Source organism: Epinephelus fuscoguttatus, linkage group LG10 (assembly GCF_011397635.1).
Source record: "Epinephelus fuscoguttatus linkage group LG10, E.fuscoguttatus.final_Chr_v1".
NCBI lineage: Eukaryota > Metazoa > Chordata > Actinopteri > Perciformes > Serranidae > Epinephelus > Epinephelus fuscoguttatus.
The window spans coordinates 33,697,644-33,721,727 of NC_064761.1; the positions used below are offsets into that span (position 1 = coordinate 33,697,644).

A 24,084-nucleotide genomic window follows, 5' to 3' on the forward strand; every position below is an offset into this window, starting at 1 on the left:
ATGCACGAGGACTGCTGAGAGCCTCTGGCTGTGTGTGGTTGTGATGAGATGTGTAATTAGCCAAAGCAGCCTGACAAACTGCTGCAGGTGCACGAGAGATGAAGGGAAATGAGCCAGCAGAGAGGTCAGGGGAGAGGAGAGCAGAGGAGAGGAAAGGAGAAGTTATTGTAGCCTATAAAATTCAAGGTTGATCCAGTTTTGTGCAATCATGCAATCATACTTTGTTTCATCTCTATCTCAATGCCAGACCCATACCTGAACTCTTTATACACACGATACTCTCTTTCCATTTCTGCAATTCAAGGTAATTTTCATTAATTTTGAATAAGCAGTACTTCAGAGACTGCTGCAGTATCAAGGAAAAATAGCAGCCAGGGTAAGAGACTACAGTATGAATCGGAAGGTTTGTTTGCACCGCCATGAGTCCAGGTGGGAGAGGTGGAGGTTAACATCACCGATCAGGGTAATTAATTGCTCCAATTTAGTCATTAGGTGTTGAGTTGGAAGCGAGTGCTGACACCTGCGGGGTCTCTGAGAGTCGCAAGGAGAGGGAGAGTGGAGGGAGGGCAGGAAGTATCGACCAGGTTGTTCTAAACAGAACACAAACTAACAATGAGTCAAATTTAATTGTGCTCATGAAATAAGTAATGGCACTGTAAGGAAGCAATTTTAATTCATCACACAGCCTGTTCGTTATCAGTGTAGTATGAAGGTGTGGGAGGTATGACTGTGTGTGTGTGTGTGTGTGTGTGTGTGTGTGTGTGTGTGTGTGTGTGTGTGTGTGTGTGTGTGTGTGGCCCTTGAAGAAAATTCTGACAGGCCCCTGGAGTGAGACCTTCATTGGTTCTACTTCTGCCAAGACACTCATCAGTGCTCCCACAGAGAAGGAGGAACCAGGCTGGAAATTGAATGGAGAGAGAGACAGAGAGACGTGACAGAGAAAGACGGAGAGAGAGATGCGGATGAAAAATATAGTCATGATAAAGACATAGAACAGCGGAAACTAGTAGAACTGCATATGATACAAATTAGGCAAAGTGTCATACCAAAAGGTAATGTGACTGTAATAAATGTAGGGCTGCCCCTTGTAGTCGACTAAAAGTTAGTCGACCAGAAAGGTCTTAAGCTGGCAAGATTTCATTGGTCGCTTAGTCACAGGAAAACAAACAAACAAATGTGGAACTCAGCAGTCGGACAGGAGTCAGGTTAATTTCCAGGGCTGGTACCTGCGGTTATTCCACAGGCTAGTTAATAACATGTCGGGCAGGAAATCCAAAGTGTGGGATCATTTTGAGAAGGTGAAGGACGAACCCAAGGTGATATGTAAACTCATCTTCATTGGTCGACTACAAACATGACGTATCATCTGAAACATGGAAGTAGCTCCATGCCCATTAGCCCACAGCATCATTAACAGGCGGCTCGCTCAGTGTGTGACGTGCACTTGTAGATAAAATATAGTCCTATATTAATGAAGGTTCATTAGTACGGTTTTGTATTTCTCTGTAATGTAGCACAGTGTTAACAATGTTACTGATACTATTCTTTCTCACACCTTCAACTCAAACCATTGTGTTGCCCCGCCCACAATATATACTTTAATAATTAAATTAACATCAGAAGCATGCGGGTGACTAGTCGACTAATGGCCCAAAGTGATGACCATTGGTCGAATAGGAAAATTCTTAGTTAGGGGCAGCTAAATAAATGTGCACAATGATTTTCACAATAGTGCCATTTAGGGGTGTCCCCGACTAAGAATTTTCGTAGCTGAATCTGATTTGACAGATTTTTCTTTTAGCCAACTAATCATCGAATCATGTTGTTTTCCCCCTCATTGATTAATGAGCTCATTTGCATCAGCTTCTGCTCCAGAGAAAAGAGCTAAAACACCCAAATAAACAAATTTAATTCTTCAGTTGGCATAATAAGATAATAATAAAAAAAAGTAAAAGGGTTATCATTTTATCTTTATCTTTATTCCTTTCACTTCATCAAGGTACGATGCTCTATGAGCGCAGACACGCTGCAGCCTCAGTTCTGACTCGTCAGAACTTGCCATTTCATTCACAAATAAACATCCAAAAACATCATAAAAAGGTTTAGAAACAGTTTTCCTTCTTTCTGACTTCAAGTTACTTCATTAATCAACTCAGGTTCATACAAGTTCATCCACACAGACCGTGCGTCACCGCCCTCAACTGTTTGGCCACGTCGGAAAAAACTAGCCAAATAAAAAATCAGAGTCTATCAAGAAAACAATCAGTGGTGAAATTTGTTTCAAGACACTTCAGGTAAACGAATAATCCTTCAAAAAAGTTTGATTTAAGAGCACATACCTCCTCCTGTTTGTTTATGCGCTCCACCACCATAAATCATCACCACATGATTCCCAAGCGCGGCACCGCTGCTCACCACTCCCTCAGGGGATGGGTCAAATGCGGAGAACAAATTTCACACACAGGTGTGTGACAGTCAGTGGGACTTTAACTTTAACTTTAAATCACTGTAGGCCTCGATGCTGCTCTGATGGTCCTGCAGCACACTGACCTCAGCTTATTTGGATCGAGCAACTGAGTGATTTATTCATGCGTAGTAATGATTATGCCTACTGATTAAACGCACGCGTCATTTTCAATTTTTTATTAACAGAAATTAGGCTGATGTTTGTATCAAAGTAGACTATATATCATGAGTTACTAGAAAACAAATACATTCTATGTCAAATCAAGATGTTCAGCAGCAGTGAGCACCCCCATATAGTCAGAATGGTACGGTCTTGTTTCATAACCACATTTTGCGACGATTCGACAGTGAGACTGGCAGTTGAATCAGACTTCTCCAAATCGAATCACTAAATCATCGACTATTCGGGGTCACCCCTAGTGCCATTAATGGAACTGAATACAAATTTAGTTTATAAAAGATTTAAAGGCTGTTGTTTGTTAGCAGGATCGTCAGCAAAAATAAAAGTGAAAGCCAACCCAAGTTTTGTTTGCTTTGCATTTTGCCTCGCTAAATTTGAATTTTTTTGGCTCTGTGTCCGTGATTCTTGCAGCTTCCACTTGGATGTGTGCTACTAAAGGTCCGGCGCCTGATTGCTACCTTTTTATAAAGTCTCAACCTCGTATGTGTGCCCAGGAACGTGTGGAACAAACCCAGTCTCATTCTGAAGTCTAAATCCGGCACTTGGTCTGTGACTTCCGGCGTCAGAGGAAAAAGTTGTCCTTTCACATCAGCCTGATACGCTGCTAATTGCTGGCACCCATTGTTAAAAAAATAAACAAAAAAAAAAACCCTGCAGTTCTTTAGATGGCCACTTGAGGCTGGCTCCAGAAGGGAGTCGGTCCTCATAGACCCCCGTGTTGAAATACCCAACTTTACGACAGAAATGAACACGTTTACAGCCTGGTACGAAAAACAGTTTTAGTCTCTATAGCTAATTTTCCCCTTTGCGACAATGTGCAAGGAGGGACATTTTATTTAACTTACATTTTATTAAGGCTGAAAAGTATGCATATTTAAGGCGGGGCCACCTGAAGATCTGCAGATCCACCCCTTGCTCTTCCACAGCTCCCCCCTCTCTTCCAAAGGTGGTCACTAATGGCTCCGAAAAAAACAAGATGGTGATTGCTGAAATGCCGAACTCGAGGCTACAAACCAATGGGTGATGTCACGGTAGCTACGTCCATTATTTTATACAGTCTGTGATCATAAGTTAAAATTGAGAGAGATTCCTTTTGTATGAGTCCGTACATTGTTTGTTTTTGTTTTTAGGAACATCGTGCATAGTAAACCTTTAATGAACAATGCCTGCTCTCAGCAGAAAAAAGAACAACAGCATTTGTTTGTTCACATGCTTCAAATCACTTTGTTTACGTTTTCCTGACAGGTGACAACACACTGTGTGATCATGTAATTGATGGTTGTGTTCTGTCGGACTACCACAGGACTTTGTGAGGAGGTTGTTGTGGATAAGCAGGCATACAAAGTGTCTGACTTCGGATCAGAAATTACCATATGGGTCATTCTGGAAGGAAATTACATAAAAACTGTTTTGTTGTTTAGATATTGAAAGATGTTGAGTTATGGGTGAACAGTAAATTTACTCTGGTGAGTAGGAATGAAGAGAAAAAATGGGAGAAATAAAGGTAAAGAGGAATAAAGGCATTTGAGTTTACCACCACATTTCACTGCTAAAATTTTAACTATCCCCAACCTCTGGTTTGGCTGCATGGCTGCAGCTCGGAGCAGCCACCACATCTTTCCATAGACAATGCACGCCAGCTCAACACAGGCCGCACCTCACTGCTGCTTGGTGTGCTTTGGGCGTAATGCTTCCGAAGATATTTAGGAGAAGTAATCCAGATAGAGAAGGAAGGAGAGGAATGGCTAATTTAAACAGCCCAATAACTAGGGCGTCATCCAGAGAAATTGGCTTCTCCAGGGCTCTCCGTCTATGGCTGTTGTATCCAATTGGGTTTGCATGTAACAGATGGTCCGAGGAAACTGCCCTGCATCTCTGTCGCATCAGGTTGGCTCGATAAAGAGGAGAAAGATGGTGTTAACTTTACGCGCTGCCTCTCCTAAATCATCCCCAACTTTTCTTAACTTCTCTTCTATTCCACTCCCTCCGTTTCCTACTCTGCCTTCCCTTCCTTCATAACACTCCTCGAGCTCCTTCACCTGTGCTCATTGTCTTCAAGCCTGCCTCCTCTGATGCTTCATAAACCCCGACTGTGTTTCCCTCTTGTGTTCCAGCGCTGAGTAATTACTGTACAGGCTGGAGGAGGTTACGTTGGCACGCACAACACTCCTTTCTCTCTGATATTCAAATGCTTCCTCGTTTGTCATCAGTTCAATGGCGTGCGTGTGTTTGTGCGTGCGTGCGCATGTGGCGTCTAATCTCTTATTTAGAGTATCACACAGGAAAGGCATTAACATCGGTCGGGTGAGAAATTAGAAACGCGGCTGATTAATTCCCGGCGAAAAGGAATTAAAAGGCTCTTCCCTGCCACCGTCTTTGTTGCAGGATTTACCTGCAGTGTGATTGAAGGTGGCTGCTCTGCGCTGCCACTGTCATTAATAATCACCAGCCTTCAGGAAGATTCATGCTGCCACAAGCGAATTGGTTCAAAACACTTAGCCATTACACATGACACTGAGGGCTTGATATATGACGGGCTAATAGCGCCGCACTCCAGCACCAATGCTGTGGAACAACAATAAGGACCATTAAGCTTTTATCAAACAAGATTAGAAGAACAAGTTACATTTCAGTGTAAACGGCGGCTTGTCATAAAGCTGAATTAACAATGAGTGACTGTTATGCACAATTAGCACAGTTAGGTTTCTTTTTTATTTGTTGGGTTTAGGTTGTTAGAAATTAGGAACTCAGCAGCTGTGCACATCTCTCTGGGACCTGTGTGTGTGTGTTCATATGGTGTGAAGTGTTATTGGGAAAACACACCGACACTGTTGACTCATCAAGAAGAAACAGCGTTTCTGAGTGAATTGGTTTAGCTCTGCGCTGGTGGAATCATTCTCATTTAGTCAGCTCACAGAGAAGAACTATAAAGCCCTTCACCGCTTCTTCTTCTCTTGAGCAGGAGTAATAATAATATAATAAACGTGATCAAATTTACAGGCTGCCAACACCGTTCTCCACTGTAAAGCAGGTTGATTTGCTTCCAATAAAGCAGCGGTAGAAACTTAATCACTTTATTACTTTACATTCAGGCTGGGGCCCCTTCATTTTTTCCCTGACTTTACTTCTGAAGGTGGATTCAGCAGAGATGAATAAGCACTTTATGGCTGGCTCTAATTTTCCCTGGTCAAGTGTTAGGCCGCAGGTACTAATCTGTTTCATTACATTAACTCGGGTGATAGGGCCACATGAGAGATTGTGCGGAGAGAGGAGTGTGTAGCGCTGCACAGCCTGCCCAAATGTGAGCCACACGGACACATTGCGAGCAACTGCCTGTTGTTTACATGCAGTACAAAGGCCATATGAATAACCGGAGCATGTGGAGACTTTTCATGTGTGCATGTTGCAGTGGAAGCATCCGCGATCCGAGGGCTGTCAATTACTGATAGGAACACGATAGAGCTGAGCTGATCAAAGGCCTGCCTGATGTAGTCTGGCCTCTTTGTTCCTGTCTCAAGGGATGGGGGAAGGGGGGTGTATCGATGCTCTGCTACATCTGGTTCACACTCCAAAGGCTTCTCATCACTGCCTACACACACACACGCACACACGCATATTTGTCTCGATAAGAAAACAAATATAAATTGAATGCACATGGATGCACACAAACTTCCACGCATATTCATGAACACGCATGCATCAACTCACTGATCTGAGGGATGCTTAGCGATTCGTCAAGTCACGCCTCCGTCACATCCGCACGTGCTTCAGGTGTCACGGAAAGCTTCAACCTGCGGAAAACCAATATCATGCATTTTTTTTCCCCCATTGAGTCCTGCCAGACCAGTGACATGATCGCCATGCCTGAGATTGATTCTGAGGTTTGTCGCTAATTATGTCATGCCGTCGTTTGAACTGTCTGTTCAAATCCAATTATCAGGCAGTCTGTGTAGCTTACAAGATTGGGGCGGCGACGAGGGGAGGGGAGGATTGGGAGGGCTGAGAGAGAGAGAGAGAGATAGCAAGTCGCGGGGAAACACACTGTCTGGCTGGGAGATATGAGGAATTTCATTGAAGGAAAACCTTTTACACAAGATGCTTAGAAACAGTTGTTTACTCTGAATGGGGGCTACGGTTTATTTGCCTTTCTAGTTACCAGATAAAGGTGGAGGCTTGAAGCAGTGGTGACATTTTGGGAAATGCACTTATTTGCTTCCTGGCAGAGAGTTAAAGGAGAAGACTGATACCACTTTGATGTCTGTACATTAAGACGGTATAGCATGAAGACTGAAATAGGGAGAAACAGCCATAGCCTGGCTAAAAACCCACCTACCAGTTCCTGTAAAGCTCACTAATTAACACGTTGTATCTTGTTTGTTTAATCCGTACAAAACCCAAAGTGTAAAATCTACGACTTCCTTACTGTTCCCAGCTGAGTAATAGTCTGGCATATAATCCCCTGTAAAATGGTGAATTGTTGTTACTACACTTAGGTTTTTGTACACTTTGGATCACTAGTAATCCAAATAAAAGGCCAACCAGAATAACTGCGTCAGGTAACCACCTCAATCTGAAGGGAATGGCTCAATCTGGCCCAGTTGGAGAGAATTTTACATCAGGTTGATCATCCATTCAATAGGAAAATATTAGCGCCTAATAACCGTGTAAACACTTAATCCGATCATTTCGCTCCGGCTAAAATAAATATATTCCTTTCATGCCTGTTTGTCCCATGCAGGGGTAACATTAGGTGACATAGGGGATGCATGAACTGCATATGACACTCTGCAACAGCTGTTTCCATGGGCCTCACTCTGCTGATATTAACAGAGAATAATTTATAAATTCAAAAAATAGGTAGTACTCTGTTACTGCTATATTCTTATTTGAGCACTCTGTGGCGCATAAAGCCAAAAGAGCTTGATTTCCGTGGTATGAACTTCGACGGATCCTCCACATAGGGGCACAGTGAAGACTTAGGGTAGTCAAGCTGCTGACTTCTGGTTTGTCCATCCATCGATCCATCCATTTTCATCCATTTATTCTGGGCTGTGTCATGGGGCCAGCAGGCTGAGCAAGGTACTCAAGACATCCCTGACATCCTGAACACTATCCAGATCTTCCTGGGGGATCCTGAGGCGTTCCCAGGCCACATGACATATAAAATCCCTCCAGTGTGTTCTTGGTCTGCCCCAAGGCCTTCTACCAGTTAGACATTTGTGGAACACCTCTAACAGGATGCGCCCAAGAGGCATCCTGATCAGATGGCCAAACCACCCTACAAAAGAGTAGTATCCGTGAACTCATTCCTTTGGTCACCACCCAAAGCTCATGGCCATAGGTGGGGGGCAGAACTTAGATGGACCAGTAAATCAAGAGCTTTGCCCTCTGGCTCAACTCCCTCTTCACCACAATGGTCCGGTGCAACACTTGCATCACTGCTGACACACCACCAAACTCCCTGTCCATCCTTTTTACCTTCAGTTGTGAACAAGACCCTGAGATTCTTGAACTCTTTTGCTTGGGGCAGTAACTCTCCCAACACACAAGGGACAATCCACCATTTTCCAGCAGAGAAACCCATGGTCGCAGACTTGGAGGTGCTTACTCTCTTCCTGACTGCTTTACACAAACCGCCCCAGTGCATGCTGGAGGTCACAGAGTGAGGGAGCACAACAAAGGGGATAAAAATGATTTAATTAACTGAAGTTGTGATGCTCAAAAAAATGTATCCACTAACTTACAGTCGTCTCTTTCACAATGTAAGTCTATGGAAAAAGTCTTTTGCGCCCCATGGCATCACGTGACGGACAAAAGTTGTAATTACACGTTAGACCACGATGTAAAATTGGCTTCAAAGAGGGGCTTGATCGCTTCCAGTAGCCTGCATAAAGTGTACTGAGATAGAGAAAGTGTTAAAGTGAGAAGAAGCCTCTGGGAATCTCAGTTGTCTATTAAGAACCAAAATGATGACAGGGTGCAATTTAAAGACTGTAAATGCTCAGCTGGGAGTGAAACACATAGCTTGTTTTAAATTGACCCCTCTGGTCTGACGGACTCATAATCACATTGCAAAAACAGCCTTAAACTAGCAATCAAGTACACCTCAAATGAAACTACGCTCCTCTGTGAAATGTCAGTTTCTGTAGGCTGTCTCATCTTGATTTATGGTGCATGTGCACAGTGTAGGTGGTCTGCTGCATGCTCAGTATCTCTGCCTCTTTCTCTAACACTGTCTCTCATACACAAACACACACACACACACACACACACATACATGCCTTCAAATTAGTTGTCATGTCTGGACATTGTGAGCTGCTGGGCCCCAGCAGGTAGCCCCATATTCTCAGACAGATAGGGCCAGGGCCAGAGCAGGAACCAGATGAATAAGTAAATAAACCTTGGCCCTGGGCAGGTCTCATCAATTCTGATTCTCCCAAATGAGCAAGCCAGAGAATCGATATACCTAGGGGATCCCAGTCTGTCTCCATCTCAGACCAGGGAATTGTGCTCCGACTGTGACCGGACCACAGCGCTTAGTAATAAAGCTAGAAATAGCCGGGCGGCACCATCAAGCCCCTGACAGCCTCTCTTGCTCTCTATCACTCTTTCCCTTTCCTCAATATCTCCTGTTATCTTCTTTCTCACCGAGGTGTGTTAACTCTCCCCGCAGTCGTTCCTCTTCTCTGCATCTCCTGTGGCTGCACTCCGACAGCATCTAACACTTTCCTTACCTTCTTTATTTACACTTTAGCAGCAGTCTCTCTGTGTTGCTGCCCTTAACAAGATACTGGAAACATCTGCAGACTTTCATGACACATTAGCCAGTTTAAGCGTGAATATTTATAAAGCACAGAGCACACTGAAGCTACTGCCACTATCAGCATGCTTGCGTTCTATTCACCCCCTCCCTCTCTCCTGCCGGCGTTTCTTTTCTCGGTGCTTTGAGCGTTTGATTTCTTCCTCTTTCATTCTCACACTTCGATTCTCTTTGCCGCACGGTTATCACAGCGCAGTGTCTTTCTCCTCCACGCTGTTTCTTTTCTCACACTCTCCATCTCTCCCCTGTCAAAATCAGGTTTTCTTTTCTCTGGCCACAGTGCGCTCCAATTCCAATTTTTGCTCAATTTATTCATTGTACTTTGACGCTCCTCATCTTGTCTCTGTCTCTCATCAGTTTTAAAACCTCTTTTTTCCGGCATATTTCTCTCTCCAAATTCCAGTTTCTTTCCATGCCATTCCCCGATATCTACAATCTGGTATTTTTTGTGAGAGCTGATGCATTGTCAACGTCTAATCACACATCGCACCATCACTCTTCCAGCTCTTTGTCAGTCTCTCTACCTGTTAAATCAGTGCTCTCTTCCTTCGCTCCATTTATAGACTGAGATTACCTTCACTCTACCTTTCCAGCCCTGAAATCCTTCAGTCACATCTCGCTACCCACAATTCACTCATTTATTCTATTTATAATAGGATCAAGTCAATATGAATTGTGTAGTTGAGATTATAGATTCTTTAAAAGCAGAGCTGTGGAATTAGGATGTGCTTTTTACAGCAGATTGCATTGTTGGCTGGCTGGGCCATGGCTTTGTTCCAAACTTGAATATCTTGAGAACTACTGGGTGGATTTCCATGAATTTTTGTGCAGACACTCAGTGTCCCCAGAGAATGAATCCCTCTGACTTTGATGATATCCTGACTTTTCCTATAATACCACCATAAAGTTTATATTTGTTGTGATGATTGAAATGTCTCTACAACTATTGGATTTATTGTCATGAAATCTGGTACACACATAAATTCCCCTGCAGGATGAATTGTAATAACTTTGATGATCTCATACCTTTAATTTCGCGCCATCAGATAAAATTTTCTGTCATTTATGACCAAATACCCAAACGAATTCCTGTCAGCCTCAGGTGTGCTTCATGTTTAGTGCTAATTAGCAAGCTAACATGGTAAACTTCTCAGTTATTACTGGAAACCAGCTATTTGTGTTCAGATAAACTGAACATGAGAAAAGTAAAGAAATACTGATAGACATGTTTTATAAAGATATGTACATTTATGTTAGAGTTTTAAAAAATGTAAAAAAAAAACAACTGTTTATATTTTAAATGAAAAGGTAGAGAAACCTTTTATTGCCAAAGACTTTTCTGTTTTTTTTTCTTTATCATTTTATTTTAAACTTCTTTAACAATTTAGCATTTAGCTAACTATCAGCATGTTAACATTTCCATTGTGAGCATGTTAGCATGCTGACATTAGCCTTTATCTTAAAGCACCACTGTGTTCACAGTAAGTACAGCCTCACAGAGCCACTAGCCTGGCTGTAGACTCTTGTTTTAAGCCTTTCGCAGTTCATTGTTTTAGCTTTTCTGTCTTTATTTAGTTCAAGCTTATCCTGCATAGCCAGACCTGTCTCCACACTTAATATAACACCATGCCTGGCTGGAGAAATATCTGGCTGAACCCATAATTCTAAACTAAGGATTTCTTTAAAGCAATCACAATCATCTTGGGCGGTATTAAGCCAAGGATGTAGCAATGGTGCTCTTGCAAAATAGCGTTGGTAGGCGAGCCCAGGCTTGTAAATGGCTGATACTCTGCAAAAAAAAAAAAAAAAAAAGACTACATTGAACATGAGTAGATGTCAACTATGTGATACCTTTACTGATTTAAAAAAAAAAAAGACAATCATAATTTGATCATTGTGCCCTAGTATAGAGGAGAGGCATGTGTAAGTGCTCAAGGAGCTCACTGGATTCATTAAAACCACAAATGATTTAATAGCTGTACGTATTTGGCTCTTGCAATGTTCTAAACATATTCCTTGTATATCTTTACAACCATTTACTGAAAAAAAAACCAAGCCAACCCAGTTTCACTCCAAAGTTGTCGAATACCAGCACTTGAGAAGTGACTTCTGGAGTCAGACATTGACGAAAAACGCTGTCCTTTCATGTCGGCATAAGTGGCCATTCGCTGTTGTTGTGTCATGGCCTCTAGTGGTAGCAGGGGGAAACACGGCGAGATAACAACGTAAGTTAAAGGGGTGAAAGTCTGAGTTGGGCGGGTGGGAGGGGTGGAGGATGGGTTCAACAACCATCGACTTGCACCCAGGAGGCTGGTGTTCGCTTCCCGTATGATTGTAAAGCCAAACCCTATTATTTTGTCCTAAACCCAACCATGTGTGTGTTGCTAAACCAACACAGTGAGTTTATTTTGAAAGTGACTGTAGGCAAACTGTGTATTTCTTGTGACAATGGAAGTGTATTTTTAAAACATACAGTGCATATAACAGGCTGAAATCGACACTACGTCCCATAGCATCAATAACCAACGCACCCAGATTGCAAAACTTGCCATTTTCAGTATGTTGGTTGTTAGCTCAAAGGTTGTTGTTGTTGTTTCACATAGCAACATGGATTTTGAAAACCATATTACGCAAATAGTGGAAGAGGTGCAGAATCCAGCTGAAAAAGGTGTCAGTGGCAGCCTTGTATGCACAATCTGCTACATCCTGACTCAGACTAGGATAATGAAACATGATTGTTTTGTCTCCCTGTCTTGTGTCGTCAGAGCCAGAGTGTTTAGCCGTTAGCTGTCAGTCAGCCAGTCGCTGAAGGTGGACACAGTCCAGTCTGTCTGGGTCCTCACTGGCTCAGAGGCTCCCTCTCAGGTGGCCTCAGTGATGGATGAGATTTAGCACTCACACATACGTCCCACCCCCATGAACATGATACAAACACACCATCTGTCTGTCTGCATCCTGGTGACTTGATGATTTGCTTGTGTGTGCGTGCATGTGTGCGTTTGTGTGCGCGTCCTCCTAGGTGCCTCAGATGGATGTCTGTATCTGGCAGTCACTGACGCTGTGATTTTGATGAGATGCAGGCTGATTTAACTGCACATCAAAGCAGCAGATTACCCCCGCCACTGGGTTTTTGTTGTGTGTCTGTGTGTGTTTGCGTGTGTGTGTTAAGGACACTGAGGCCGCAGACGCATATGCTTCCCAGTGTGGAGTCTGTTTGTGAGATGATTTAATGAGCAATATAAGTGGATTGGATGGAATTTGGAACTTGAAGAGCTGAGATATTGGACAGTGGAGGGAAAAAAAACTCTGACAGACACACAAACGCACTCACACTGACTGGATGTAATATATTGGTATCACTGAATTCATACCTCTATGATTTTCCACTAACTTTCCACTCTTTTTTTGACCCTCCACTGCCTCCTACCTCCTTCGTCTCCCAGCTTGCCTCTCAATTTACTTGTGGGAAACTACAAGGAGAGATTAGATGAGTTCCCTCAACCACAGGCAGCTCTCATCCCTTTGTTAATTAGTCTGATGTCTCCATGTAGCTGGACGACATGATGACTGGGGTGGAGGAACGAAGACAGGGAGGGAATGTGGCAGGAAGCAGTAAGAAGTATTTGCTGTTTTTAGCTCATGCATGATATATTCCCATTAGATTGCTCTGTGACTTGACACACACAGCGGAGATAGCGGTGATAGATTGTTAACCTTTCAGCTCTGGGTTCATGAGTCCATCATGAATCATCCTGCATGTGTTATAGGATAAAAACATAATCCCAGCAGCATGGCTCTAGGAATGGCAATATCTGTCGGTCGATCCACCTCTTTGGTTCAGACTGAAATTTCTCAACTATTGGGTGGATTTTTATAATTCTTTTTTTGCAGACATTCATGTTCCCTGAAAGCTGAGCCTCTTTTATCTCCTTTCTCCTTTAACCAGCACCAACAGCAGGTTGTCCTTTCTTGTTTTGTAGTGAAAGGTCTTGACAATTATTGGATGGATTGACATAACACAGACATGACTTGACTTCCTTAGCAGTACTTTGTGCTTTGTACTTTTTATCAAATGTTTCTATGCATTTTCACACACTTAACTAAGATGCTGAACAAGTTTAACATTATACATTATACCTGCTAAACACCACATTAAAGCCACAGTGTGTAGGAATTTCTCCCATCTAACGCTGAAATCATATATTGTATTCAAACAGATGGCACACTCTAGCGCCTCACTGTTTCTTTTTTTTTTTTTAAGATATTTTTTTGGAGGCTTTTTAGCCTGTAATGGATAGGACAGACAAGCGTGAAAGGGGAGAGAGAGAGGGAGTGACATGCAGCCAAGGGCCACAGGCTGGAGTCGAACCCGGGCCGCTGCGGCAACAGCCTTGTACATGGGGCGTCTGCTCTACCACTAAGCCACCAGCGCCCCAGCGCCTCACTGTTTCAAACACGTATTGCAACAACTGTAGCTGCTGTGTACCAAAAAGCTATGATAACACTGATGAAACCATGTCATCCGATACTACACGGAGTATTCATTCAGGCTCCTACACAGACACATGCGACGCGAGTTGACAAACCCCCTCCTCACCATGCTGGCTGTGTTTACAACGTAGGACTGTTGGGGCGGATGTAAATTGAAACAAACCAATCACGTCATGTCCTTTGACAACTGACAAGTGGCTCAAACTCACACACCTCATGCCTCTCCTCACAACACTGTGCCACTAACAGCTGTTAGTGGCCAGCGGCACTACTGCCGCATAACAAAATCCCACTCTTTGAGCATAATGCAGGATCATGTATTATGCAGCATCACGGGAGACGGAATCCTCGTCGCCAAGAAAGTGCAAAAGGGAATCAAAAAGGCAGCGTGACCGGCAAATTAAAAAAACAAGGGTCAGCATTGGGGTAGCCTTTCCCAGGTGGAGAGAGCTGCTGAAGGAGAAAGGTAATACAATCACAGGCCAGCGCTAACAGCGGCTAACAGCTAACAGCGGCGCAGTGATGTGAGGAGAGGGATGAGGCTGTTAGCAACTGGCCGCTAACAGTGGCTAACAGCCAACAGCGGCGTTGGCCTGTGATTGCATTACCATTCTCCCTCAGCAGCTCTCTCTACCTGGGAAAGGCTACCCCAATGTGGGCCTTCGTTTTTTTAATTCGCCGGTCACGCTGCCTTTTCTATTCCCATTTGTGCTTTCTTGGCGACAAGGATTCCGTCTCCCATGATGCTGCATACATGATCCTGCATTATGCTCAAAGAGTGGGACTTTGTTTCAAATTTGCCGGGGTAGTAGCGAAGCACCTCTTGCTCCTCTCCTTCGACTCCTCAGTCACGCAGTGCTAGCCTGGCTCTCAACGAAAACGCCGGTGGTGGTGCTGTATGTCCCTTGCTAGCGGGTGTATTCTCAAGATGGCGAAACGTAATGGAACCCCACAGACGACTTACCCGCACAATGTGCAAACAAATCCGAAATTCTCCTTTTACGAGAATAAGTCAGATTATTGGTGGACGTAATAGTACACCAGTGATGACATATTTATGAATGCAGACATCAATTCTTGCCAATAAACAACTGAAAATGTTACACAATGTCCCTTTAAAGGAGCTCTATGATACAGAGGTTGTCTGCACATGGCTCTCATCATGGAGGTGACCCAGCTAGCAGCCAACGGTGCTTACAGCGCAAACAGTGATTGTTGCTTCTTTCACGCAAGCAGACACAGGTCGATTCTCTCAAACAGGCGTTTATCTGGCATTTCTACTTCTCTAAAGCATCTCCTTCTTGTCACGTCATGAAAACTAGCCTTTAAAGTCCTTAGAACGTCTCTCCGACCGTCTCTCCACTTAAACCTCAGACATTGACAAGACAAAATGTCGAGCCTAGCAAGACTTTCTCAACACTGTGCTAGACACGGTCCCAAAGCAAACTCTGCCATAGCAGCACACCTGACAATAGTTAGCTATTTTAGTTACGCCACAGAAAATACAGGTAAGTAAACAAGGAACTGATGCCTTAGTAGCTTCAGCCTTTGCAATTGTGTACATTTTACATTTTAACCTTGACGAATTTAGTTATTTATCCATGTATTTATTTGATGAAGAACTTAGTTAAGCATAGTGCACATTTTAAAATAAACATTTTAAACAGCACTTACAGTGATAACAACAGCAACAGTGTTGATAGAACTAATGGTGTTAACTGTGGAGAACTGGAAGGTGGGTACTACACTTCCTCGACAATGCCGTTTTGATATCAGCTTTAGCTGCTGTAGGAGTGCAGTGCAGAGTGGCGTTGATTAGCTAGCCAGTGGTATACACACACATGACTCACATGCATTAACTTGCATGCAACAAAGAACAGAGGAGCTCGAAATACAACACACGGAGGCAGCGTGACTTCACTCTCTGCTCAGGGACCCCATTACTCCGCTGTGTCTTATCATAGCAACTAGCTGTCTGCTGTAGTATTAATGCTCTGAATACTGTATAGAGCTCTTTTAATGTTGTCCCTATGACCATGTTTGCATGTTAACCAGCTAGCATGGCTGTGGATTTTAAGTCATGTTCCAGTATCATAATATGACAGATGTAAAATGATCAAATTTAACTGCAATTAACTGTTCAGCTGCTACATAAAACAACTCAGATTTGTCAAACAAATCTTAGAATAACATATTTAGTTTCTTTTAATCACAGTTTGCTTTAATTCATTAATTTGGACACCAGGATTTAAGTATCCTAAAACAGTATGACCACATCATCATGATGTGATACCATTAAAATACAATAAACCACAGCATTGACTTATCACCCCCCGGCTCTTCTCTGTACTCCATGACATTCCCATATGGCTGCAGGTCAAAAGCCAAGCTCGAGTGAACTCATGACACTACACATACAATATGATCCCGCTGATCTATAGGCTGCCACTGTATTTATTTTGATGGGGGATCTGGTGCGGGGTTGATAGTGCAGGTTTACTAACCAGCTCCTAGGCCTTTGCCCCTGCATGATTCAGTGTCTCTGCACCACTGACTTTGATTAACGGAGGAGTCTCTGCAGCCTGCATTGAAGATTTACGGTATCCCATACATCTTTGGATCCTGCCGACAGACAAAAACAGAGAAAGGGAGACAGTAAAACAAAGTGAGAGAGAGAGTGGAAATGCAGAGACGTACGGGCTGGAGCAGAGCAACAGAGAAAAGAAACAATGTAGAGAAGAGAGAATAAGAGTGTGAGAGAAGTGTAGAGAGGGAGAACCTGGCAGCCTTCCCAGTGAAATGTGTCCTGACCTCCTGTAATATACTGATAACATCCTTTCACCACAGATGTGTACATCTGTAAACACTACATGTTTGAGTGGATGGGTGGTGAGGGGAGGGGGCGTGTGTCGAGTGGTCAGGGCCGGTCACAGAAGGCTTCATTATGTAATGTCTTCATGCTTCATTGTGTGTCTTACACAAGCCGTGTGTGTGTGTGCTGGCTGTGTGTGTAAGGTATTGATTAAGAAACGACCACAACAGAGGCCGCACCAATATAACTCAGAGTCATAACGCCCCCTTGTAATTGTATCAGTCTTTGTTTAACGCCCATGGGTGAGCTGGATTTCTCTGTTTACTGTCTTTTACATCATCTTATTTCAGTTTATATGATTCTTACATTAAATTAAAGTTCTGCATTTTTTTTTTTCTCAGACAAAACCTGATTTGTTCTGATTAAAAAAACAAGAGCGACAATTTCAGTCATTAAAGAATGATCTTTTAAAGAAATACTTTACTCACAAAATGATCATTTGTATATCAGTTACTCACCCTGTGTTATGCTGAGAAAACTGTTCTACTGTCAAGCCCCCACAGTGAACGAAGAAACCAAAAACAGAGAAAATTCTCAATGAACTGGAGTATAGGGGACTAGGACAGCGAACTATATCAGCAAACTCGTGCAGAATAATCCAAAGGTGCTTTTACACCTGCCCTGGTTGGTTGGTCCAATCGAACTCAACCCTGAGTGCGGCTTGTTTGGGCAGGTGTGAACAAAGCAATCACACTTGGCTGTGCACCAAAACAACCGGACTGAGACCTTCTTGAAGAGGTGGTCTCGGTCCCGTTACAAACAAAATTTGGTGCAGTTCGTTTGTGGTGAGAACGTGTTCCGACCTGGATCTGAACCAACTGCAGTCACATGACACATTGTTTGGGTTAAACATGAGCATGTTACAGTCCTGGAGGATTATTAATGTGCACCTCCTCCTGTACTGCCTTAATATGCACATTCAGCACATCCAATGCATCAAAACATTGTTTTCTAGTTGGAGCCGCGCCTCGTTTTCAAACTGTATGGTTTGACTAAAATGAACAATGACAGCAATATAGTCCACGATGAGCCGCGCTAAAATCAACCTGCGTAGTTGTCCCTCCATTGTGACATTATAAAGTGTCACATTTATCTTGCAAGTGTACTCTTCTTCAACGTTTGGTTTACTTCTTGGATTTTTCCTACATGGAAATTCTGACCAATCAAGAGCAGCTTTTTCGCTCAAGGCATTTTATCTGGTCCGCTTGTAAATGCTGCCATGAGAACATGAACCAACTCTAGGCAATTATGTAGATTTGTAACAAAATTAGTCCCTGATTCAGACCAAAGCAAGACGACTCTAGGTCTGAAAACACCCTAAGGTATATTCATTGAGTCGTATATCTTAAAATTTTAAACGCTTCTGCATACGAGTAGTGCGCCTGGGCAAGCATATATGTTTGAACTTTGCTTTTTAAATAGACAGACTTGCCCAGGTGTAATAGTTATCCGTGCATGGGACTGTTTATGTACAAGTGTTCAAAATAGTCAGGTTTTAGAGAAAATGTATGTTTAGGAACATACAGTGATGTATGTTTACACCAGTGACCTTTACAGGGTCACTGGTGTAGTAGTGTTTAGGAAGTCCTGAGCATACAACTGGATTAATGAGACTTGAATCATACTGCAAGAGCTGGGTTAGAGTTTGTAAGTGGATGTTTTGATATAATTTTGCTGATGTTAAACAGAGTTCCCCTTTTTACTCCAATTTGTCAAGAATTTTTGGATTCTTCGTTCATTGTGGAGGCATGAAATAATAAGTTAATTTTCTTCATGAATTCAACATAACACGGGATGATCATTTTGTGGGTGAAGTATACCTTTAAACATTATATTTAAATGTCAAATGTTCACTTGTTCTATCTTAGAAAATGTGAGAATATCAGCTTAACTCTGTTTATTTATTTAATTTTAGAATTAGGACTTTTTTACTGATAAAAACAATTGTTTAAAGAATTAATTGATTCTTACAACACTCATCAGTTGCAGCCTTAAGGTGTTGGACCATACAAAATTATACATATGGCGTACTGAGACTGAACATAAAGCACAGAGTGTCCTACATTTATACATTTTTCCATCGTCTAAATCAATATAAATGTATGCCTCGGCTTAGACTGTCTTTTTTATTGTCCGTGTGAACCCTGGGGGTATTCTGCCTTTTTAAACTCTTGTGTACAAGGTGTCTGAACTATTTTTCCCCTGTACCCTCGTCTCAAGCCACATTTATATTCCAGGCAAAGACAAGCAGGCGGCCAAGGGGACCTTGATGTGCCCAGAACAAGTTTAACATTTGCCACCGTATAAAGTGGCTTTGCAGCCCGGCAAATGAGAAGTCTCAGACATTTGAAAATTGCCTGGCCACCCTTCCTGCACGTAAAAAGCTTTCTGTCACCTCATTTTTCAGAGGAATCTCTCCCTCCATCCCTCCCTCTCTCTCTCTCTCTTTCTCTCTCTCTATCCCTTTACCGGGCTCCTTCCCTTTCCTAAGTACAGTATCTTACCCTTGCTCCGCGTCGCTCCCTTTCTTTCTCTTTCTGACTTGCCCTTTTTTATTTACATGCACTGTAGGATGAGCTCACCTTTCCTGGCCACCGGGAGCGAGGTAATATGTTTTACAGAAAGCAATGGGTGATACTCCGCTTCCAGCCGACTCTTTAACAGGGTGCCTGGCTGTGTTGGTTTCTGGCTGGCGGGTGGGTGCGTTGTATGAATAAGGGAGACCTGGGTGGCTTTCAGCTGTAAGTAATGGCTTTCTATATAGTTCTGGGCAGCCCTGAAGCTTATTCCCACTCTGCACCATCAGGGTGCTCAGCAATGTCACCCTTGCTTTGTGCGGTGGCGCTTGGTCAGCACTGTGCGGTTCGCAGTCTCCCTCTCTCTTTTTATGCCATTTGGACCATCATGTTTATTTAAAATTGAAGAATTAAAGTGGAAAAGCATCTGAATACACACACTCAGTCCACCAGAAACACTTAATAGATGCACCGCGTGTGGGTTTGGGTTTGCGTGTGCATGCAGACTGTGCAGCGAAACACTTCACTGTAATTGACAGCACTTTTCAGCTCCGTAGCGATAACGCTGGAACAAGAGCAGACTCATTCTCACTTTTATTCGTTCTTCTTCCTCCTCCCTTTCATCCCTCCATCCCTCTTTCCCCAACTCCTGATTAACCGCACCTTTTCATGTGAGCATGAGTAGCTCCTCATTTATGTACAACAGAGCGTATTAATAATAATCTGCATTTGTATTGCGCCTTTCAAAATAACAATTACCAAGTGCTTTGCATAAAATAAAATGAATCAATCGCAGTGTAACTATAAGAAAATACTAAAACAGTAACAATAAAATAGAACCAAAATCATATGCGTTAAAGGTACATTTACGTCAGTGCAAATCGTCTACAAAACGCATTCAAGTGTGTCTTGAGTTGAGATGTGTGCACAGATGTATGCACTAATGAGTCCACACCATGCGCATGCATGCATGTGTGTGCTCAACGCTCACAGGAGCATCTGCCCGTGTCATTCACACTTCCTTCACAAGCATTCCCATAGGTGTTTTGTATGTTGCATATTCAATTTTCATAATATCGCAGACTTCATTATAATGCAGAGCTTTTGCAAGTTCTCCTCCCTCATAACCTGCATCTTCTTCAGCCTCTCAGGCAGTGAGGAAAATGTTATTTCCTGAGCGTGCTGTGTTTGTGTGTGTGTGTGTGTGCATGTGTGTGATGGAATGAAACTGTCTCTGGCTTACGCTATGTGTCTGAGCCCATATGGTGGGCTCTGAATCTGATGGCAATTTCTTCCTTTTTTTTTGGGAGCCTTGCCATATTTCCTCACATTGGTCTTCCAGCTTCCATTCCCCTCCAAGCGTATACATACAGCGGCAGGTCTAGCAAAGCATCAGGGGAAATTTATGGCTGCTTAAGATTCAAGTTCCCCCCCACCCCCACCCACTCAGGCTTGGCATTTGAGTGGGGCTGAAATAAGCTTTGGCTTTTCTCCGCACCTTTTCCTGTCTCTCCGTCCTTTTTTCACACTTGCTTTTACTGCGTCTTTCTCTCAGCATCCCACCACCTGTTTTTCCTCCTCTCACCACCTCCCTCTTCACCTTTCCTCTCGCTATCTCTCATCTCTGGCCCCACTTTATTCCCCTCTCTGTATGGATTGTAATTGAGTACTTCAGTGAAGTTATCAGTGACTCATCTGAATTGTCTCTTGCTCAGCATGTTCTGTTCCGGCCCACGGTTCCTTTCCCCTTATTTTGGAGACCTGCGGTGTCCTGCTGTTCCACCTCATACAGGTTTTATAAGATGGAATATAGCCGCCCACTCAGCCATTGTTTTCATTTAAGTGCTTTTATTCTGTACAGTAACTCCCAAGCAACAAAGGAAACCACCCAAGGATGATGCATTCTCTCAGACAGGTGCAAACACAGACGCAGCCCTGTTAGTGCAGAAAATGTGAACCGCTAAAGCCATTTATGTATAACACAGTGTGGCAGGTTCTGAAACCTTGGTAATATCCTCCCGGAAGGAAAACAGTCTTTTGTCACTCGAAGGTTAGCCTCATTTTTCACTCTAAGGGACTTATACACAGACATTGATGGGACTAACTCCCCCTGTGAAACCAGCACTATTGTGTGAGAGTGTGTGCTGCAGGAACAACAGCAGTGTGCAGTGATGGAGTGACAGACAGGCAGCCTGAGTGATTAATGAGCCCTCTTAATAATGCACCATGGTGAGGAAACAGTGACGGGACAATTTGAGACAAGTAAAGAGAAAGAACGGAAGAAAAAACACATAAGAAATAGCGAGTCATGGATACAGATGGTGGCAGACGCAGATTGGCAGCTACATTTTTCCAAATACAGGTCGACAGAATGAGGTAAAAGGTGAGATTAAGATGAGATGACAGATGGGTTGGACCAGATTCTCCATGAAAGGCTGAGGTGGGCCCTGTAAAGGTCTTTGACTTTGAAATGCGTCAGCTTTGCTCTGTACATTTTTTTTTATTCTTTTTTGTCTGCCTGTCTGTCTGTTACCGTCTAGCTGTCTGTCTCCCAGTCTGTCTGCCACATCTACAGTATCTGTGACAGGTTCGGATAGGGAAGATAGGGAACAGTGCACTCGTCTGACATGTTGAGATCTGGATGGATCTTTGCGGCTGGTATTACACACGCAGCAGGAGCGCTCATACTGACTCTCAGTAGGAGATCACGCAGGTGCAGCTGTGGGTGTTTGTTTATAAAACAGCACTAAAGCATTGAAGTGGATGAAAATTGACTGTTCGACATGCCCCACCCACCCGTTTTACTGTTGCTATGCCTGTCAAGCTTATCTTCTCTCGCATGGCACACACTGAGCAGTTTTACAATGATAACAGTGTCGGCATCAGCACTTTGAATAAGAAGTAATTGGGGAAGTAAATATTACAAAGAAGTAAACAAAAGCAGGTTTTCATTTCTAGTGATGACTGTGGATTTTGTGACTGAAATGACAACTGTCGCTAGCAGATCGAATCAACTGTTGCTAGCTAGGGTAATCTCATGCTAATGCTAAAACTCTGCAGAGTCTCCAGCAGACTCTGTAATGTTTTCAGATGATTAATGTCTTAAATACACACAGGATGGCTGGGCATAGGTTTTGTTTCAAGATTTGGGCAGCACATATGAAACAGGCGATGTAGTGGTCCTCTGCCAGAAAGTTTTGAGCATCAAACACTTAATTTGCTGCATTCTGGTGAATTTCTATGCTGAATTTGTGCCTGGTCTGCATCCATTTATGGTAATTGTCTTTAATTTTGTCAAAATAGAAGTCCTCTGCTGCTGTCCTCACTAGGGTGACAAATGCACATGCCCCCTGAGTCACCCCCAAGATCTACGCTTATAATGGTGACATACATGACGAAATTCTAAAAGACAGAGGCTAAGGCTCTGTGTACACGTAAATAACTCTGTCGACATGACCTTCGTTTTGCAAAATATCTCTGTCCACACAAGAACGCGAAAGCAACTCCAAATGCTCGCCAGTGTTGCCTGTCTCCAGCACTCTTCATTCATCACAAAGGTAGTGAAGTGTACAGGCTAACGTTAACTTTTTCGAAACTCATCATCATTGATCCCCGTTTAATACGGGGATGGAAGAGCTCACTCAGAGATATGAGTGATGCTCTGGGAATGCTCAGGTTTTCCTTCCAATCCTTATCTCACTGATAACATTCCCACTCTGGAAGGTATCCCATTAGGGACTGCTGGTTTGACAGGGCCTGATCCAAAACTGTCGTTTCTGGTGGACTCTAAACCGTGGATGCTGATGTGGACAGAAACACTGGGTGCAACAGATGCCTCTGTATGCGTCACTTATACACGAGAAAAGGATTTCAGGATGAAGAATAACCGATGAGTTTGGCAAATCAGTGCCTTTTAAAGCAAGTTTGACTAAAGTTGTTGGTGTATATCGTACAACTTCAATCAAAAGCCCAGGCCCTCTTACTAGCCTGGTGTGGCTACACATTTTGACAAATAAAGGCCTGTTTCATTTAGACACCTGGTCTGGTTGCCAAGCAGTTCATTTTTATAGAAGTTCTTTGGATGTATAAAACTGTGAGTGTCGACCAGCACTTGAGCTAATGCTTTTTAGCTGTTTAGATCGTGCATACAAATATAAATGTTTAAAATTCTGTCAGTATGGAGATGCTACACATTGTTAGCTAGGCTAGATTCCCTACAATTCAATCATTCAGTTCATTTTACTGAAACCATGAGCACCAGAGAGGACCGTAATTCATGCGGATTTACCAGAAATGGTGACTCCCTTCCTCTGAAGCAGTCATAAAGTCAGAATATGTGTCCGTTTCTCGATTCATATTCCTTTAGGGGAACTGTCCATTGGTCCGACAGCCCATTGTTCCGAAGTCCGTTCCGAAATCATCATGATGATTGGTTATGGTCTGGTTAGGTTTAGGCACAAAAACCACTTGGTTAGGGTTAGGAAAAGATCATGGTGTGGGTTAAAATGAAAAAGAATGTGGCAAACACATAAGCTGTGAGCCTGCTTCGCCTCAAGCCTTTCCCAGCTGACCCAGAGTCGGTCGCATCGCACCATCAAGGCAGAAATACACCCGTCGGGAGCTGTTTAGCACCGCGGACTGTGGGACTAATGGGATGTCGGACTAATGACATGGACCCTTCCTTTAGTCCGTAAGGGTTCATTGATCAAAAAGATAAAAAGGGGTTTTTATAGAAATT

At 43.1% G+C, this 24,084-nt stretch overlaps 1 protein-coding gene and 1 long non-coding RNA gene across 3 annotated transcripts in view; one reads left to right on the forward strand and one right to left on the reverse strand.

Annotated features, from left to right (window-relative positions):
* ncanb (neurocan b) overlaps positions 1-24,084 on the forward strand; it is a 268,070-nt gene that overhangs the window by 72,659 nt on the left and 171,327 nt on the right. The gene's annotated exons all lie outside the window — the stretch shown is intronic.
* Positions 16,303-24,084, reverse strand: part of LOC125896356 (uncharacterized) — a 179,240-nt gene continuing 171,458 nt past the window's right edge. The window contains exon 3 of the long non-coding RNA XR_007450250.1: positions 16,303-16,580. This is a non-coding gene — a long non-coding RNA (uncharacterized LOC125896356). The remainder of the gene's footprint in view (positions 16,581-24,084) is intronic.